Source organism: Saccopteryx leptura, chromosome 9 (genome assembly GCF_036850995.1).
Source record: "Saccopteryx leptura isolate mSacLep1 chromosome 9, mSacLep1_pri_phased_curated, whole genome shotgun sequence".
Lineage (NCBI taxonomy): Eukaryota > Metazoa > Chordata > Mammalia > Chiroptera > Emballonuridae > Saccopteryx > Saccopteryx leptura.
Genome location: NC_089511.1, coordinates 88849209 through 88866631, shown reverse-complemented (window position 1 = coordinate 88866631; position 17423 = coordinate 88849209). Strand labels below are relative to the sequence as shown.

Below are 17423 nucleotides of genomic sequence, written 5' to 3'. Positions count from 1 at the left end.
TCGGGGTCTCGAACCTGGGTCCTCCACATCCCAGTCCGATGCTCTATCCACTGTGTCACCACCCGGTCAGGCAAACAACACACTCTTGAACAACTTAAAGTTCAAAGAAGAAATCACAAGGAAAATTAGAAAATATCTTCTGAAAAATGAAGGCAAAACAAAACATACCAAAATTTATGGGGTACAGCAAAAGCAGTTCTAAGAGGGAAATTTATAGCAGTGTATATATCTATAGTTAAAAGAAAGAGAACGACCTCAAATCAACAATCTATCTTTGCACTTCAAAGAACTAGAAAAATAAGAACTAAAGTCAAAGGTATTAGAAAGTAACTAATAAAGATTACAGCAAAAATAAATAAAACAATAGAATAATAGAAAAACTAATAGAACAAAACTAAGACTTGTTATTTGAAAAGACCAACAAAACTGACAAACTCTTAGCTAGACTAAGAGAAGATTCAAATAACTAAAATCAGAAATGAAAGAGGGCCCTGGCCAGTTGGCTCAGTGGTAGAGTGTCGGCCCAGCATGTCGATGTCCTGGGTTCAATTCCCGGTCAGGACACACAGGAAAGGCAATCATCTCCTTCTCTACCCTTCCCCCTCTTGTTTCTCTCTCTCTCTCTCTCTCTCCCTCCCTCTCTCTCCCTCCCTCCCTCTATCTCTTCCTCTCCCGCAGTCACAGCTCAGTTGGAGTGAGTTGGCCCAGAGTGCTGAGAATGATTCCATGGCCTCTGCTTCAGGCACTAAGAAGAGCTTGGTTACTGAGCAACAAAGCAATGCCCCATATGGGCAGAGCATCGCCCCCTAGTGGGCTTGCCTGGTGTATCCCGGTAGGGGCGCATGTGGGAGTGTCTCTGTCTCCCCTCCTCTTAACTAAAAAAAAAAATGAAAAAATAAAAAAATAAATGAAAGAGGAGACATTACAGCTGACATCACAAAAATGAAAATGGTTTGAGACTATATATAATTATACACCAATGATTTGGAAAACCTAGAATAAATTCCTAGAGAAATAAAACCTATCAAGACTAAATAATAAAGAAAAAACACCTAAAAAACTTGTAACTAGTAAAGAGACTGAATCAATAATCAAAATTCTGCCAACTGCCTGACCTGTGATGACGCAGTGGATAAAGTGTCATCCTGGAACACTGAGGTGACTGGATCGAAACCCCAGGCTTGCCTGGTCAAGGCACAGATGAGAAGCAATTGCTACTATGAGTTGTTGTTTCCTGCTCCTACCCCCACCCACCCACCCTTTCTCTCTCTCACCTCTCTCTAATATCAATAAATAAAATCTTTAAAAATAAATCTAAAAATAAAAAAAGCTCAGGAGCAGATGGTTTCAGTGGAGAATTTTACTAAACATTTAAAAAATTAATGCCAATCCTTCTGAAAGTTTTCCAAAAAACTGAAGAGAATACTTCTCAACTCATGTTGTGAAATCAGAATTACCCTGACAACAAAGCCAGACAAGATACCTTTGGGTAAAAAAAAACTATAGACAAATATCCCTGATATAGATGCAAAAATCCTCAAAATATTATGAAACCAAATTCAACAGCACATTTAAGGTACTATATGACCCAGTGAGATTTATCCCTGGGATGCAAGGGTAGTTCAAAATAAGAAAACCAATAAATACACCATATTAACACAATGAAGAACAAAAACGTATTATCATCTCGGTGCAGAAAAAGTGATTTATAAAGCTTTCATGAAAACAACACTCAAAAACTAGGAAAAGAAGTAAATTTTCTTCAATATAATAAAGGTCATATATAAACAGCCCACTACTAACACCACACTCAATGATGAAAACTGAAAGCTTTTCCTCCAAAGTCAGGAAAAAGACAAGAATGACTGCTCTCACCACTTCATTCAACATAGCACTGAAAGCCTCAGAGCAATTAGGCAAAAAAAAATAATAACTTATTCAAATGAGAAAGTAAGAAGTAAAATTATCTGTAAACAATGACATGATATTATACGTGGAAAATCCTAAAAAAGCCACAAAAAACACTTGCTAGAACTAAAATTTAGCAGTCAAGATATAAAATCAACACACAAAAATTAGTTGTTTCTATACAATAACAATGAACAATCTGAAAAGGAAATTAAGAAAACAATCCATTTACAATAGCATTAAAAAAGAATATAATACTGGACTTCCCGTAAAGTTGGGACAGCAGGTAAACACTGTGCTTGCCTCCTCCCAGAACCTCATCAAAATCACAACTTATAGAACAACCACCCTTCAGAACCACCTGAAGACTCGCCAAACACAACTCCTGTAAGAATACAATGAAGCCATGTCAAGACTGGTAAGAGGGGCAGAGAAGAGGAATGGCCTGGCCCCATACCCACATATGGTAGTTAAGAGTTGGATGGGGTATCTCAGCTGAGGAGATGCATCCTGAGAAGCGAGAGGTCCCAGCCTCTCACTAGATTCCTTAACCCAGAGCACCAGTGTTGGGAAGAAGAGTCTCCATACATCTGGCTGGGAACCAGGGATGCCAACTGGATGAGACAGAGGGCTGCTGTAGACTCAGGCACCCTCTTAAAAAGACTGCACACAGACTTACTCACTGATGGACCCACTTGCTCTGAGCTATAGCATGGGGGCAGGAGTTTCAGGGTAAGGGCTAAGGGGCAGCTATGGATATAACAAAAAGCAGGCTGGTGCCACTGTTTCTTTGTTGAGTCCTCCTGATCCCAGCTGGCGGGCACAGATAGGTGCCATATCTGAATCTCAATCAACTGGGCTAACACCACTCAGCCCACCCTGGTAATTCCCTGAGACCCTCAAACTACCAACCCATGCACCAGCAAAAACCTCATTCAGCAGTTGTTCCTCACAAACTGATAGCCTTGACTCATGCTGTGGACATTCCTAAAAACTCTCAAAGGTCCACACACCCCAAACAAGAAGCAGCTGGCCTCGGTGTGCCCTGTACCTCTTGCTAACCATTCCTGGCAGTATAAGCAGCCAACCTCTTTGGCAGCATAGCCTCTTCCAGGATCCCACATCCATTACAGGTAGCTAACAACCACAGATCACTTTGTAGCTGCCTATGGAGGATAGCATGGGCACGCAGTGGAGCCCATCCCAAGAGGTCCCAAAAACAACACACCAAGCTGGCAGGCTTCAGATCACACCAGAACATCAACCAGTTGGCTCCAAAAACTACACCCCCAAATGGTGGACTAAGCAAGCATCAGAGCCTCACTGAAGGGAATCTTGCCCCATAGGGTCAGCTCTCCCACATCAGTTCTAGTCACTGCCAATCCTCCCAGCCAGGAGCCTGAGTCAATACCACCTACTGATGTGCCAACAGTAATCAAAGTTTAATTATACCAGCCTGACCAGTGGTAGTAGCACAGTGGATCAAGTGACAACCCAGAACACTGAGGTCACCAGTTCAAAACCCCAAGGTTGCTGGCTCTGAGAGTGGGCTCATCAGCATGAGGTCACTGGCTTAAGCAAGAAATTATTTACACAGCCTCAAAACTCACCAGCTTGAGCCCAAAGTCGCTGGCTTAAGCAAGGGGACACCAGTCAAGGCACGTATGAAAAACTCAAGGTACAACTAAAGTGAAAGCAACTACAAATTGATGCTTCTCACTCTCTCATTCCCCTCCTCTCTCTCTGTCTCTCAAAAAAAAAAAAAAAAAAAAAAAAAAGCTTAATTACACCAGAGGGCACACACAACCCACACAAGGGACACCACTGAAGCACCTGGTTCAGGTAATCAAGGAGTCTTCCAGCACTGGACCCCACAGGCCACTTACTACGTAAGGCCACCCTGCCAAGACTGAGAGATGTACCATATCTAATACACAGGAACAAAGACAAGGAGGCTGCTCAATTAGAAAACAAAAAACATGTCCCAATTAAAGAACAGAACAAAATCCACAAAAATACCTAAATAAAACAGAGGCAAGCAATCTACCAGATGCTGAGTTCAAACCACTGGTTATAAGGATGCTATAAGGCCAGGTACCACCACCATTGTGACCATGCACATGCAGGTTCTCACTGAATCCAGACAGATGGTAAAGAAACAGTAGAGCCAAAAATTGGTGGGCCATTCCTTTATTAAAGTCTCACACTGGCCGACGAGCAAACACACAGGGCTCCCAAAACCACTGACGCTTTCTCCGGTTCCACAGTCAGGAGAATCTTCTCCGGTTTCTCCTAGAATCAAAGGCCCCACCAGTCTTAGTGGAGCTTGCAAAGACCATCAGCGCTGGTTCCCCATTTGCAGACCTTCTCTCTCTCTGCCAATGTGGCTTCTCCTTCAACACTCTGCATTCTCTCTGCTCTCACTCTGCAAACATGACTTCTTCCTGCCTCTTATTCTGCTCTCCCTTTTCAAAACTTTCTGGCGCAAAAACCTGTCCTCCAGCAAACAGCAAAACAATGGCCCTTCCCAAGCAGGAAGGTAATTTGCAATTTCACAGACCACATTTACCTGACACTGCTCAGCCCCAATGCAAACTATAAGCAAGCAAACATAAAAATCGTATTTTACAAACTTACTTGACCAACAGATGTTCAATGAACTTAAGAAGAGTAGATGAAATCAGTGAGAACTTACATAAATATAGAAACCATGAAAAAGAACCATTCAGATATTAAGAATACAGTAACTGAAATGAAGAATACATTAGAGGGGGCTGATGCCACTGGGGTCTCAGCCCATCTGTTTGTAAGTGCGTAAATAAACTTCTTACAAAATTTAAAAAATAAAGCCTGACCTGGTGGTGGCACAGTGGATAGAGCGTTTGCCTGGGATGTTGAGGACCCAGGCTCAAAACCCCAAGGTCACCGTGGGCTCATCCGGCTTGAGTACAGGCTCACCTGCTTGAGCGTGGGATCATAGACACAACCCTATGGTCACTGACTTGAGCATGGGATCACAGACACGACCCCATGGTTGCCCAAAGGTTGCTGGCTTGAAGCCCAAGGTCACTGGCTTGGCTGGAGCCCCTAAGTCAAGGAACATATGAGAAAGCAACCAAAGAACAACTAAGGTGCCACAACGAGTTGATGCTTTTCATCTCACTCCCTTCCTGTCTGTCCTCTGCCCCTTCCTTAAAAAAAAAAAAAAAGGGAATATATCAGAAGGAATCAACAGCAGATTAGATGAAGCAGAAGACTGAATCAATGATTTGGAAGAAAGGTAGCAGAAAACACCCAATCGGAATAGCAAACAGGAAAAAAAGAATCCAAAAAGATGACAATGGCTTAAGGGTACTCTTGGACAACATCAAGTATACTAACATTCATACCACTGAGGTACCAGAAGAAGACAGAGACCAAGGAATTGGAAAAGTATTTGAAAAAATAATGAGAGAAAACCTCCCTAACCCAGTGAAGGAAATAGATACAAGCCCAGGAAGCACAGAAAGTTCCAAACAAGATGAACTCAGAGAGACTCACACCAAGACACATCATGATTAAAATGCAAAAGTTTAAAGACAAAGAAAGAATCTTAAAAGCAGCAAGAGAAAAGCAGTCAGTTACCTGCAAGGTAGCTCCCATCAGAATGTCAGCCGATTTCTCAACAGAAACTTTTCATACCAAAAGAAACTGACAAAAAATATTCAAAGTGATGAAAAGCAAGGACCTATAGCCAACAATACTCTACCCAGCAAAGCTGTCATTTAGAATCAAAGAAAAGATAAAGAGCTTCCTAGCTAAGAAAAGCTAAGGGAGTTCATCACCACCAGACTAGTATTACAAGAAATATTATTAAAGGGACTTCTTTAAGAAAAGAAAACTAAAGAAAATAAAAAATATAAATAATAAAATGGCAATAATGACAACCTATCAATAATTAAACATAAACATAGTAAATGCTCCAATCAAAAAACCTGGGTGGGGTGGCTGAATGAATAACAATACCCTTACAAATGCTGCCTACCAAAAGGCCCATGTCAGATCAAAAGACATACATAGACTGCAAGTAAAGGGGTAGAAAAGATATTTCATGCAAATGGAAACGAAAAAAAAACTGGGACAGCAATACATATAACAGACAAAATAAACTTTAAAACGAAGGCTATAACAAGCGACAAAGAAGGATATTTCATATACAATGGCCAAAATATGTGTTGGAGACTTCAAGCTGACAGGTTCCCTGCAGCTTAGATTTGTGGGAGACAGGGGTGTGGGGTACTGGCAATAAGTTGACAGGGTCCTTACTGCCCATCCCCCACCTCACTTGCTTTGTTAAGTTGCTAAAGGCTAAACTCTTCCCCACAACCTCTAATTATTTAAGTTAGTAAAGGCAATTTACATGCCCTTCCCCACAGCTCCCTGTTAGCTGTGGTGCTGGATTGTTTCTACTACTCCCATCCCCCACGACCCTCGGGAGAGACTGGAGGCAGTTTTCTTTTACCCTGTTTCATGAAGATGTGTATGGTGTGTATGGTGGAGGGTTTTTTGGTCTTTGTTTCTGAGATCTCTTTGATTTGCTAATGGCTTTGCTCTCTGCCCTATAAAAATAAAGCTGTTGGGAGTGCAGGCACTTTTGGTAGGCCATCAGCCACCATAAGACCTCTTGATCCCATCCTTTTTCTTTCTGTATTTTCTAATCCTCCACCATTCCCACTCAAAACCTGCAAAATTATTTGTCACACTGCTTCACAACAATATGGAAGCAACTAAACTGTCCAATAAATGATTGGATAAAGACACACAATGGACTACTACTTGGCCATAAAAAAAAAAATCTTAGGCCCTGGCCGGTTGGCTCAGCGGTAGAGCGTCGGCCTAGCGTGCGGAGGACCCGGGTTCGATTCCCGGCCAGAGCACATAGGAGAAGCGCCCATTTGCTTCTCCACCCCTCCGCCGCACCTTCCTCTCTGTCTCTCTCTTCCCCTCCCGCAGCCAAGGCTCCATTGGAGCAAAGATGGCCCGGGCGCTGGGGATGGCTCTGTGGCCTCTGCCCCAGGCGCTAGAGTGGCTCTGGTCGCAACATGGCGACGCCCAGGATGGGCAGAGCATCGCCCCCGGTGGGCAGAGCGTCGCCCCCTGGTGGGCGTGCCGGGTGGATCCCGGTCGGGCGCATGCGGGAGTCTGTCTGACTGTCTCTCCCTGTTTCCAGCTTCAGAAAAATGCAAAAAAAAAAAAAAATCTTACCATTTGCAACAACATGGATGAACCTTGAGAGTATTACACTAAGTAAACTAAGACAGAGAAAGACAAGTACCATATGATTTCACTTATATGTGGAATGTAAAAAACAAAATAAAACAAACAAATTTATAGATGCAGAGATAGCTATAAAATGGAAGTGGGGGTGGGGGATGGGTTAGGGGACTAGGTGAAAGATGAAAGGATTAAGAAATATAAATTGGCAGTTACAAAATAGTAAGGGGGATCTAAAGTACATCATGGGGTCAGGGGAGAAAAGCAACATCAAAAAATAAAGTTCAGCATAGGGAATATAATCAATAATATTAAAATAACTATGTATGTTGCCAGGTCAGTATTAGACTCATTCTGGGATCACTTCATAAGTTACATAAATGCCTAACAATTAATGCTGTACACCTTAAAATATATAATATTGTATGTAAACTGAAACTGAAATATAAAAAAGAACACTTAATAGGAAAAAAGAATACACTACTTAGAAATTAAGTGAACTGAGGAGGTAAAAACTATAAACATTGCTGAAAGAAACTAGAGGACACAAATAAATGGAAAGACATCCTGTGTTCATGGATTAAAATATTTAATATTGTTAAAATGTTCATATTGCCCAAAATGTTCTCCAGATCCAATGCAATCCTTATGAAAATTCCAATGGCATTTTTTACATAAATATGAAAAAAAAAATCTTAAAACTCATGAGGAATCTCAAAAGACCCTGAATAACCAAAACAATTTTGAGTCAAACTCATGCCTCCAATTTCCCAATTTCAAAACACATTACAAAGTTACAGTAATTAAAAATTGTGGTACTGGCACAAAAACAAATAGACCAATGGAACAGAACAAAGACACTAGAAATACACCTTTGCCTATATGGTCAAATGATCTTCATTAAGGGTGCCAATACTGGCCCTGGCCAGTTGGCTCAGTGGTAGAGCGTCAGCCTGGCGTGCGGGGGACCTGGGTTCGATTCCCGGCCAGGGCACATAGGAGAAGCCCCCATCTGCTTCTCCACCCCTCCCCCTCTCCTTCCTCTCTGTCTCTCTCTTCCCCTCCCGCAGCCAAGGCTCCATTGGAGCAAAGATGGCCCGGGCGCTGGGGATGGCTCCTTGGCCTCTGCCCCAGGCGCTAGGCAGAGCGACGCCCCGGAGGGGCAGAGCATCGCCCCCTGGTGGGCGTGCCGGGTGGATCCCGGTCGGGCGCATGCGGGAGTCTGTCTGACTGTCTCTCCCCGTTTCCAGCTTCAGAAAAATACAAAAAAAAAAGGGTGCCAATACCACAAAATGGGGAAAGGATAGTCTCTTCAACAAATGGTGATGGAAAAACTGGGTATCTACAATGCAATAAAAAAACATATCTTATATCGAATACAAAAATTAACTCAAACTGGATTCAAGTTTTAAACAGAAGACCTGAAACTATGTAACTAAGAAAAAATATAGGAGGCAAACTTCATGACCCTGGCATGGATAATTTCTCAGCTGCGACACCAAAAGCACAGGCAAAAAACAACAAAAAAAAAGCTAAACTAAAAATAGGCAAATGGCACTACATCAAAACTTAAAAACAGTTGTACAGCAAAGGAAAGAATCAACAGAGTGAAAAGACAACCTACAGAATGAAAGAAAGTATTTGCAAACCATATATTGGGTAAGGTGTTAATAACCAGAATATGCAAAAATTCATACAACTCAGTAACAGAAAAACAACCTGTCTAAAAAATGGGCAAAGGACTTGAATAGACTTTTCTCCAAAAAAGATACAGGAATATCTCATAGACCTTGCAGGTTCGGTTCCAGACTACTGCAATTAAACAAATATTGCAATAAGTGAGTCCCACAAATTTTTTGGTTCCCCAATGCATATAAAAATTATGCTTATACTATACTGTAGTCTACTTAGTGTGCAATGGTATGACGGCTATAAAAACAATGAAGGCACTGGTCGGTTGGTTTGGTGAATACAGTGTCCACCTGGCATGCATACATCCCGGGTTCAATCCTCAGTCAGGCACACAAAAGAAGCAATCATCTGCTTCTCTCCCCTATCCTCTCCCCCTTTCTCTCCCCCTTCCCTTCCTGTAGCCAGTGGCTCCACTAGTTCCAGTGTTGGCCCCGGGCACTGAGGATAGCTTAGTTGGTCCAAGAATGTCAGCCTCAGGCGCTAAAAATAACGCAGTTGGTTCGAGCATCGGCCCAAGACGGGGTTTGCTGGGTGGATTCCGGTCCGGGCGCATGTGGCAGTCTGTCTCTCTATCTCCCCCCTCCTCTTACTTAAAAAAAAAAGTATTTATCTTAGTTTTAAAAATTCTTTATTGCTAAAAAATGCTAACCAGCATATGAGCCTGCTGAAAAATGGTGTTGACAGATTTGTTCAACACAGGTTGCCACAAATCTTCAATTTGTAAAAAACATATTATCTGCAAAACATAATAAAGTGAAGCACAATAAAATGAGATGTGTCTGTATAGACATAGCCAACAAGTATTTGAAAAATGGTCAACATTACTAATCAGCAGTGCAATTCAAATCAAAACCACAAGATACCACTTAATATCCATTAGTATGGCCTCTATCAGAAAAATGAAAAATACCAAGTGTTCCAAGGATTTGGAAAAATAAGAAAACTAGCTACTGTTGGTGGAATTATAAAATGGTGCAGCCACTATAGAAAATATGGAAGTTCCTCAAAAAATTAGAAACAGAATTACCATATGATCCATCAATCTCACACTTGGGTATATATTCAAAAGAATTGAAAACAGGATCTCAAAGACATAGTTGTATAGCCATGTTCACTGCAGCATTATTCAAAATAGCTACAATGAGGAAGCAACTTGTATCTACACCAACAAATAAATATAGGGTCTTCAGGCCAAGATGATGGAGCTGATGAAGGCTGCACTCATTTTCTCCCACAGCCACATCAAAGTTACAACTAAACTGCAGCACAACAACCAGCACTGGCAAATGCCTAAAGTCTAGCTGAACAGAAGTTCTACAACTAAGGATTACAAAAGCCACATCAAAACTGGCAGGAAGGATGGAGACATGGAACAAGCTGGTCATACACTCACATTTAGTGGTTAAAACTCGGGAGGGATATCTCAGGTGCAGGGGTTCCCTAAGGAGCAATCCAGGCCCCACACTAGGCTCCCCAGAGCCCAGGGTTCCAGTGCCAGGAAGAGAAGTCCCCATAACTTCTGACTATGAAAACCAGAATAGATTGTGGTTGAAAGAGACAGAAAGTTTCTGGAGTCCCAGGAGATTCTCAAGGGCCTGTGCATGGACTCACTTGCTCTGAGCTCCTGTGCTGAGCCAGCAGCTAGAAAAGCATCAAGGACTCATGGAAAGATAGTGAATTGTCTGGCTTCAAGGCAAGGGCTGGAGGAACAGCTTTCCCTCTGACAGAAGTTCTGACTGAGGCTATCGCTCCTTTGCTGAGCCCTTTCCCTGCAGATGCAGGGGGCACCACATCTGAGCCTCCATCAACCTGGCTAACATCATTCACTCCAGATGCTGATTTCCTGAGACCCCAGCCCACCCAAATTGCAGGCCCACCCAAGCCGCTTCCAGTGGCTTTCCCATACAGTTTTCTTGGCTCATGATGAGGACTTTCCTAAAATATCTCAAAGATTTACAAACCCCAAAACAAGCAGCATCTGGCATCAGTGTGCTCATATCTCTTGCTAAGCAGCCCCAATCTGGCACTGGTGCAGGGGTCGGGAATCTCTTTGGCTAAGAGAGCCATGAACACCACATTTTTTTTTTATAAATAAATTTTTATTAATTTTAATGGAGTGACATCAGTAAATCAGGGCACATATATTCAAAGAAAACATGTCCAGGTTATCTTGTCATTCAATTGTGTTGCAGACCCATCGCCCAAAGTCAGATTTGTCCTCCGTCACCTTCTATCTAGTTTTCTTTGTGCCCCCCCTCCCCCTCCCCCCCCCCCCCCCCCCCGTTACCACCACACTCTTGTCCATGTCTCTTGGTCTCGTCCTTATGTCCCACCAATGTATGGAATCCTGTAGTTCTTGTTTTTTTCTGATTTACTTATTTCACTCTGTATAATGTTATCAAGATCCCACCATTTTGTTGTAAATGATCCAATGTCATCATTTCTTATGGCTGAATAGTGTATATGTGCCATGGTGTATATGTGCCACTTATCCAGTCTTCTATTTTTTTTACAGTGATTAAAGCCTTTAAGCAAACTCTTGGCCAATACAGCAAGAATCCATAAAAGAGTAGTGTCCTTAACATGTTCACCAAGTCCAAGTTGGCATCAACACCATTCCAAATCCCTGCAAATGCAACCCAACCCCAGTTCAGTCCGTTAGGAGCTGTCACAAGGAGCAGGAGTCCAGGAAAAGTCTACATGGCACTGGAATTGTCACAATTCTATACTTTGCAGCTCACATCCAAGTCCCAATGACCGCTGCTTCTAGAACGCCACATATTTTAAAATGTAATTCCGTGAGAGCCATACAACGACCTGTGTACGTTATGCATTATCCAATAAAAATTTGGTGTTGTCCTGGAGGACAGCTGTAATTGGCTCCAGCCACCCACAACCATGAACATGAGCGGTAGGAAATGAACGGATTGTAATACATGAGAATGTTTTATATTTTTAACATTTTTTTATTAAAGATTTGCGAGCCAGATGCAGCCATCAAAAGAGCCACATCTGGCTCGCGAGCCATAGGTTCCTAAACCCTGCACTAGTGGCATAGCCTCTCCCAGGCATTTCCAAGCCCAGCACATCTGTGTATCACTTTGTAGCTCATACCAAGTGGCCCCAGGTAGGGCACAGGCAGCAAATGACCTTAGCCTCCAATTCCTAAGAGGCCCCAGAACCAAGATACCTGGTGGCCAGCTTCCATCTATACAGCAGAGCACCACCCAACCACCTCCACAAAGTGCAGACTTGGCAGGCACAGATCTCTGCTAAAGTAAATCCTGCTCTACAGGGTTGGCTCCTGCGCAATAGATCCTCCACTGCAGTCACAGCCAGTCCTCACAAGCAATCAGCCTGAGAGTCAACTCCTCCCAACATCCCAACAGCAATCAAGGAACACACAACCCACACAAGGAACACCCCTGAAGCACCTGGCTCAGATAACTAAGGAGTCTGCAATGCTGGATCCCACATGATACCTACTACATAAGACCACACTATCAAGACTAGAAGTCACGTCAGCTCTACCAAATACTCTACATAGAAACAAACACAGAGAGGCAGCCAAAACGAGGAGACAAACATGTCCCAAATAAAAGAACAGAACAAAACTCCAGAAAAAGAACTAAACAAAATGGAGACAAGCAATCCACCAGATGCAGGGTTCAAAACATTGGTTTTAAAGATACTCAGTAATCTCAGTGAGAACTTCAACAAAGAAACAGAAAACATACAAATGGAGATAAACAAAGAAATAGAAAACATACAAATGGAGATACAAAACATAAAAAAACAACCATTCATAAGTGAAGAATACAGTAACCCAGTGGTTTTCAACCACTAGTCTGCAGACTGATGCCACTCCGCAAAGAGTTAACCAGCCTGCCCTGGCCAAACAGCTCAGTTGGTTATAGCACTGTCCCAAAATACAGAGGTTGCCAGTTTGATCCCCAGTCAGGGCACATACAGGAACAGATACAATGTTCCTGTCTCTCTTTCTCTCCTTTCCTTTCTCTCTAAAAATCAATAATTTTTTTTTTTTTGACAGAAACAGAGAGAGAGTCAGAGAGAGGGATAGATAGGGACAGACAGACAGGAAGGGAGAGAAATGAGAAGGATCAATTCTTTGTTGCAGCTCCTTAGTTGTTCAGTGATTGCTTTCTCATATGTGCCTTGACTGGGGGGCTACAGCACAGCAAGTGACACCTTGCTCAAGCCAGTGACCTTTGGGTTCAAGCCAGTGACCACGGGGTCATGTCTATGATCCCACGCTCAAGCCAGCAACCCCTCGCGCAAGCTGGATGAGCCTGAGCTCAAGCCAGCGACCACAGGATTTCTAACCTGGGTCCTCTGTGTCCCAGTCTGATGCTCTATCCACTGCACTAACACCTGGTCAGGCAATAAAATAAATATTTTTTTAAAAAGAGTTAACCACCTTGATGTTTTATGAAGATTACACAGTCTATAATCGTTGGGTTTATAATCTTCATACAACGTCAAGGGGATTAAGTCTTTCTCAGGCATGAACTTTCTGGCGGATCGGCACATTCCATGGACCACTGATTGAAAAACACTGCAGTACATGCAATGAAGCTACATGAGAGAGAATCAACAGCAACTTAGATGAGGCCGAAGTATGAATGATAAATGTGGAAGGTAAGTAAAAAAGAATACCCCAAAATGACAATAGTTTAAGAGGCCTCTGGGACAATATCAAGCATACCAATATTCCCACTATAGAGGTACCAGAGGGAAAAGAAAGATCAAGGAATTGAAAACCTATATGAAAAAATAATGACAGAAAACTTCCCTAACCTGATAAAGAAAATAGGCATTCAAGTCCAGGAAATACAAAGAGTCCCAAATAAAATGAACCCAAAAAGGCCCACAACAAGACACACTAGGATTAAAATGTGAAAGCCTGACCGGTTGTGGTGCAGTGGATCAAGTATCAACGAAGAAAGCTGGGGCTCCTGGCTCTGAGAGCAGGCTTGTCAGCACGGGGTCTCTGGCTTAGCAGAGAAATCATCCACACAATCCCAAAGCTCACCAGCTTGATCCCAAAGGTCACTGGCATGAAAAGCCCAAGGTCACTGGCTTGAGTAAGGGGACACTGGCACAGCTGCAGTCATGGCATGTATAAGAAGCTCAATGGGCAACTAAAGTGAAAGCAACTACAAGTTGATGCTTCTTACCTTCCTTCCTGTCACTCTCTCAAAAAAAAAAAAATTAAAAATTAAAATGTGAAAGATTAAATACAAAGAGAATCTTAAAAAGCAGCAAGAAAAAAGCACTTCCCTACAAGGGAGCTCCCATAAGACTGTTTGCTGATTTATCAACAAAAACTTTTCAGGCAAGAGGACACAAAATATTCAAAGTGATGAAAACCAAGAGCCTATAGCCAAGATTACTCTTCTAAACAAAGCTGTCATTTAGAATTGAAGGGCAAATAAGGAGCTTCCCAGACAAGAAAAAAGCTTATGTGCCTAACGACCAAACTAGTATTATAAGAAATGTTAAAGGAACTTCTTTAAGAAGATAAAAAATGAATAATAAAATGACAATAAGTACATATCTATCAATAATTACTTTAAATGTAAATGGATTAGCTTGATAGGGTGGTTTTCACAGTGGATAGAGCACCGGACTGGGATGCAGAAGACCCAGGCTCGAAACCTCGAGGTTGCCAGCTTGAGCATGGGCTCATCTGGCTTGAGCATGAGCTCACCAGTTTGAGAGAAGGTTCGATGACATCACAGACATGACCCCATGGTTGCTGGCTTGAGCCCAAAGGTCACTGGCTTGAGCAAGGGGGTCACTCATTCTGCTGTAGCCGCCCTGGTCAAGGCACATATGGGAAAGCAATCAATGAGCAACTAAGGTGCTGCAACGAAGAACTGATGCTTCTCATCTCTCTCCCTTCCTGTCTATCTGTCCCTATCTGTCCCTTACTCTCTCTCTGTCTCTGTCATAAAAATAAATAAATGTAAATGGATTAAATGCTTCAACCAAAAGACAGGGTAGCCGAATAGATAAAAAAGACCTTCACATATGTTGTCTACAAGAAATGCACTTCAGATCAAAAGACACACGGACTGAAAGTAAAGGAACAGAAAAATATATTTCACGAAAATGAAAACAACAACAACAAAATGCTGGGGTAACTGTACTTGTACCAGACAATATAGTCTTTAAACAAAGACTATAACAAAAGACAAAGGAGAGCCCTGGCCGGTTGGCTCAGTGGTAGAGTGTCGGCCTGGCGTGCAGGAGTCCCAGGTTTGATTCCCAGTCAGGGCACACAAAAGAAGCACCCATCTGCTTCTTCCCCCCTCCCCCCTCTCACTTCTCTCACTTGTCTATCTCTCTCCCTCTCTCTCTCTCTCTCTCTCTCTCTCTCTCTCTTTCTTTCCTCTCCTCCCCTCGTGCAGCCATGCCTCAGTTAGAGTGAGATGGCCCCAGGCACTGATGATGGCTCCATGGCTTCCACCTCAGGTACTAAAAAGTATCTTCAGCTGCAACGGAGCAACAGCCCTTGATGGGCAGAGCATCGCCCCCTAGTGGGCTTGCCAGGTGGATCCCAGTTGGGGCACATGTGGGAGTCTGTCTCTGCCTCCCCTCCTCTCACTAAAAATTTAAAAAAAATTTTAAGAAGACAAAGGAGGATCCAACAACTCCGTATCTGGGTATTTATCCAAGGAAACCTAAACATCAATTCAAAAAGACATATGCATCCATATGTTCACTGTAGCATTATTTACAACAGCCAAGATATGGAAGCAACCTAAGTGCCCATCAATAAATGAATGTATTTATATAAGAAGTGGTGGATACATACAACAGAATAGAACTCAGCCCCCAAAAAAGAATGAAACCTCAAATGACATGGATGGACCTAGAGGTTATAGTGCTGAGTGAAATATGTCAGACAGAGAAAGACAAATGTCATAGGATTTCACCTATATGTGGAATCTTAAAAAAAAAATAAACAAAGAAAACAAATTCAAAAATAAAGAACATTTTCTGATGGCCACCAGATGGGAGGGGCACTGGGGCATGAAAAAGGGGAAGAGTAAGAAGTACAAATTGGTAGTTATAAAACAGTCACAGGGATATTAAAGTATAGCAAAGAAAGCATAGTCAATAATACTGTAATAACTACGTATGATGTCAGATGGGTACTAGATTTATCAGGGTGACCACTTTGTAGTTATACAAAATGTCTGATTACTATGTTGTATATCCGAAACTAATTTAGTATTATGTCAAGTGTAATTAAAAAATATTATTTTTAAAAAACTAAATGAATATATAGAAAATATGGTATACACATACAATGGAATATTATCCAACCTTTAAAAATTTAGGAAATCCTGTCATATGCTACAAACATGGATGATGCACCTTGAAGACATTACGCTAAGTGAAATAAGTCAATCACAAGAAGACAAATAGGGGTAACTTCATGTCCTTGCAAAATCTAAAGTAATCAAACTCAAGAAACAGAAAGCAGCATGGTGGTTGCCAGGGGCTTTGGGAGAGTGAAATGGGAAGCTGTTCAATGGGTACAGAGTTTCAGTCAAGCAAGATGAAAAAGTTCTAGAGTTGTCTGCACAACAGTGTGCACATAATTAACAATACACTTAAAAAGTGTTGAGGGTAGCCTTCCGCCACGGCAGCCACTGAGAACGAGCAGCCATGGCTTTGGCTACCCCATGGCTGTGGGCCTCAATAAGGGCCACAAAGTGACCAAGAATATGAGCAAGCCGAGGCACAGCCGCCACTAAGGGCACCTCATCAAGCACACCAAGTTTGTGCGGGACATGATTCGAGAAGTGTGTGGCTTTGCTCCCTGTGAGCACCGTGCCATGGAGCTGCTCAAGGTCTCCAAGGACAAGAGAGCCCTGAAATTCATCAAGAAAAGGGTAGGGACACACATCCGTACCAAGAGGAAGCAAGAGGAGTTGAGCAACGTCCTTGCAGCCATAAGGAAGGCAGCAGCCAAGAAGGACTGAGCCCTATCTCTGGATATAATAAATTCTGTTCAGGAACTTGGGGTCCTTGTGGTGGCAAAAAAAAAACAAAACTGTTGAGGGTAAATTTGTTGTTTTTGACCATAAAAAAGAAGGTCAGAGTAGGCACAACTGGATTTTTCCCAACTAAGCATTGAAAGAAATGCGGGAAAGGCTGTTGAAAATATCTGCAACCAAACAATTACAACTAAGACTGTAAACTGTGTAAGAAGGGAGAGAACATAAGGGAGAATGTGGTGGGAAATAGTGAAAAGATAATAGGGTCAATGGGTTGTAGGGTAAAGACTGTACTAGAAGGCATGAGCTGCAACAGTGACAAGTGATGATCAGAGAGTAGGGTGCTTGAAAATGAAATTACGGAGGGTGCCATAGTTACTATAATTATAAGCATTTATTGCATAACAGATCTGAGGTATGAAGGAGAGTGGAGGACACTAAAGAAGGTCTTATTCCATTAGCCAGGGCCTCCAGTTAAATGTTTAACAGCAGCAGTAAAAATGAGTTTTGCTCTGCCTGACCTGTGGTGGCGCAGTG

At 42.4% G+C, this 17423-nt stretch overlaps 1 protein-coding gene and 1 pseudogene across 2 annotated transcripts in view; one reads left to right on the top strand and one right to left on the bottom strand.

The window, feature by feature from the left end:
• BMPR1A (bone morphogenetic protein receptor type 1A) overlaps window positions 1–17423 on the bottom strand; it is a 201243-nt gene that overhangs the window by 141935 nt on the left and 41885 nt on the right. The gene's annotated exons all lie outside the window — the stretch shown is intronic.
• On the top strand, window positions 16495–16922 carry LOC136380853 (large ribosomal subunit protein eL36-like; annotated as a pseudogene).